A 3,828-nucleotide genomic window follows, 5' to 3' on the forward strand; every position below is an offset into this window, starting at 1 on the left:
CAGGAAAAAGGAGGAACTTCCTTTTTCCAACTAGAATGAACTGGAAGTCATCTTTTCCCTTGGAGGTTAGTAGGCATTTGCAAAAATCTCATTCTTTACCTTCAGGGGCTTCCTGGATGGAAACTGTGGAGGCCTCCTTAGGACTGTGACTCCAGGAATTTTATATGCCTGCACTAGCTCTTGCTTGGTCTCTAGCAAGTTCTCAAATTTTCCATTTAATTTTTTTCTACCACTTTCTGGCTTTGAGGTGTTTGTCTCCAAGCCCCAAGCTGATCTCCGTCCATGTTCCTTACTCTGATGTGTCTGTTGCATTTGAAGTTGTAGTTTTTTCTCATAACCTCAGTTCTAGGGTGGTCCAAGAAAAGTCCCTAGCTTTCCATTTCTTCTTAAAGTTTCCTTGTGACAGAGGTAAGAGTGGTGACTTCCAAGCTTTTGACATTTCAAGGCTGGAACAAGAGATCCACAGTGAAGATTTGTAGGCATATATTTTTCACAACCTACTTTAATAAGGGTTCAACCTTCCATGGTTAGGTTGTTAGCAAAGTTATTAGGGTACAGGGGAAGTGGACCTGTTTAGAAATAGTTTTTTGGGGCGATTCCAATCTTCATTGTTCTCAGTCCAGTCCTCTAGCAAACATCACACACAAACCAGCAGCTGCAGTTCAGTCCACTCGGCACACATGAATCAGCAAGTGTAGCTCAATCCAGAAGAAACCACAAGGCCCGTCAATTAGCCGAGTCTGCAGAAGTGGCAAGAAGCTGCAGGAATTTCATGAGAAGCTTTTTGGTGAGTTTCTCTCTATGGCATCACCACAAGCGAAGCTCAGCAATGCAGTGTAAGGTGAACCAATACATGCATGTCAAGGAAGATGAGTGAAGTAGAGGAAAGTAAACCAATGCTCGAGCTCCGAGTATCTGTGGGGTCATATTTATATTCCTTCTAAATATCACGTGTTCTTTCACATGTTTGCTATAGCAAAGCATCCTTGCCTGTGTCTGTTTCAGCAAAGCATCCTTTCACCTGTGTCTGCTTTAGCAAAACATCACTATAAACTGAGTTTCCAAAAAAATCAAGAAATAGCCACTCTAGAGATTTTTTTTTGTCTTTTATGAGAACTTTTACATATAAAACCCTTCATAAATTATAAAATATTCTAGGAGTATCAGGCAGGGACCACGAGGAAAGAAGGAGAGAGGAGAGGAAGAAGGAAGCCACCGTGGGGTAGATGGATCATGAATGCATGGCCATGAGGGCCTGTCTGTTGGGGTAGGAGTGGCCCAGGCAAGACATGGCAAGTGATAGCCTGGGATTATTGAGAGGGAAGAAGACAAAATAGCATAGGGGGTTTATATCTTCCCAGATCTAGTGCTATAAGGCTTATTATAAATCTAGAAGGTTTTGTGTCTTTTATTTTGAAACTATATGATCTAAGTGGGGAAAAAAATTCCCCAAATTATATTTACTACAACAAGCTCCAGGAGATATGACGGCTTCTTCTGTCCTCTAGAGACATTAGCATTCGCGTCTGCACAATTACACACATGCACGTGTGTGCATTTGCACACACACACATACATTCAAAATAAATACATATTTTTAAAAAGGCTAAAGTACCATCATGAACAAGGTATGCCAGGAGACAGAGAAAGTAAAGCCCACAGTTCTTCTAGAAGGCTCAGACATGTCTCTCTCTCCAGAGGTAGGGATCACAACTTCTGGAAAGAAAAAGCCCAGCCAGGTGAGGACAATTAGGTGTCATTTCTGAGGCTGTCAGACTCCAATCTTGGCTTCTCCCTCACTAGCTTTCTGGGCTTGTAAGCTACTTGATTTTATTGAGTTTCAACGCTGTGCTCTAGTTAAATAACAGATAACCCTTAAGTAACACTTCCTACGGTTCAGAGACTCTATTGAACTTTTGCCCACAAGTCATTCAGTTAATATAACAACCTCTCAAGGTAGTTTTATATTATCTTCATTTTGCTGTAAGGAAATTAAGGCAGAGTAAACAAGAGAGGGGAAGAGATAAAATGTTCTCAGGATCATTATGATGGTATGAATATAATATAATACAGTATGAGATAATATATAATATATTTCAAGTACTTGCATGGTGCCTGCCATCCAGCAGCTATGCAATGTGCAATTATGTATAAATGTTTGGCTCTAATTTTTAATTTAAAGCCTTTGTTATTATTTTTAAAGAACATTTAAAACATACACACACAAGTGTGTGTGTGTGTGTGTGTATGTATGCACGCATGCGTGTGTGCATGGTAGCTCTCACTCACATGAAAGTCAGAGCACAGCTTGTGTGAGTTGTTTCTCTTTTTTTTCTAAGATTTGGGTCTTGGGGAATTGAACTCTGTTTCCCCTGTCTGGCATGGCCTTGCTAGGGATGGAATGACAGGGTCCTGCCCCTGGGACAGGGCTAGCTAGCATGTATGGGCTACCATGAGTGTTGATGGCTGCTGTGGGCTTAAGGCTTGTTTTTAGAATAATGTACATATTTTTATATTCCTCCTTTAAGGAATGTCCTCCCTGTTAACATTAATGACTCCATGAGACAGTGTGCATCTGGGAGGCAAAGGTGTGGCTAATATCCCAGCAAAATGGTAAAGGCTGGGACCTTCAGGACAGCCCTTAAGGAGAGAACTCTAAAATATGAGTTCAAAAAGATATACTTTCTCATCTATGCAAAATATAAGGATTCAATATAAATTACATGAGGGGTTTCAGGAATCTAAAAGAACAGAGGCAGCTTGAACTTTGAGCCAGCTTGTCAGAAAGATACCAGGGAAGGAGATAAAGAGGTTTAGGACACAGTGATCGCAAGACAAGATCCCACCCAGCCATGCTTCTTTGTTTTTTTTTGATTGTGCTTACAAAAGCAGACAGATTCTGGAGTTCGCTCTTGGCTTGGGACAGAGCAAAGTTAGGTCCAGGTGTGGTAGGAATAGTAATTTCAGGGCAGGGTCCCACTCAGCTAGCTTATCATCTGTGCTTGACAGAGGCAGGCAGATCTCTGAATTCTTTTGCGATGTTAAAAAAAAAATGTACTTGCTGTCTCCAAAGAATCAAGGGACTGGGGTCATGGGGATGCTAGTTCATAGAATAATCAAAAGGGAACGTGGAGTAAATAACTAAATTGATATGTAAATAAAAAACTGGGGTTTTGGTCTGCGTGAGGTGAGCTAGTAGAAAGTGATAGCTCTTTCCTCTTTAGAATTTTTTTCCTAGCAAGAGCTGGGCTGTCTGGAGATCTCTGGAGAGTAAACACAGCTCTTCAAGAATTTTTTTCTAAGAGGATTTCTGATTTTAGTCTGAAAATCCATGGAGAGTGAACAAAGCTCTTTTGGAATTTTTCATAGCTCTTTTAGAATTTTTTCTAATAGAATTTCTGACCTTGGTTGGACATCTCAAGAATTACTTAGAGAGCTAACACAGCTTTTTAGAAGAGAAGGCTGTCCAAAGAGTGAACACAGCTCTTTTACAATTTTTCTGCTTTCTGATTTTGATTGGAAAGCTCAATAATTACTTTTAGAAATTTTCTAACAGGATTCATGACTTGGTAGGAAGATCCAAGAATAGCATCTTTTCTAACTTTGGTCAGAAAACCCGTGAGCCATCCAGAGAGCTTTTAGAATTTTTACTAGCAAAGAGAGCTGTTTCAACCAGAGAGTTTTTTTTAGAATAGCAAGAAAAAGCTGTCTAGAGGAGAGAAGAACAGACAGAGAGCAGTCTGAAAAGCTGTCTCAAGCAGACTATAGAGCAAACAGCTATCTACAGAGAGCTGTCTAGGGAGCCATCTTGAGCAGAATGTAGGCTGT

At 40.4% G+C, this 3,828-nt stretch overlaps 1 pseudogene; it reads left to right on the top strand.

Annotated features, from left to right (window-relative positions):
* Window positions 1–3,471: 3,471 nt before the first annotated feature.
* LOC114635168 lies at window positions 3,472–3,529 on the top strand (annotated as a pseudogene).
* The last annotated feature ends 299 nt before the right edge of the window (window positions 3,530–3,828 follow it).

The sequence above is a fragment of the Grammomys surdaster genome, unplaced genomic scaffold (genome assembly GCF_004785775.1).
Source record: "Grammomys surdaster isolate TR1022 unplaced genomic scaffold, NIH_TR_1.0 1164, whole genome shotgun sequence".
Lineage (NCBI taxonomy): Eukaryota > Metazoa > Chordata > Mammalia > Rodentia > Muridae > Grammomys > Grammomys surdaster.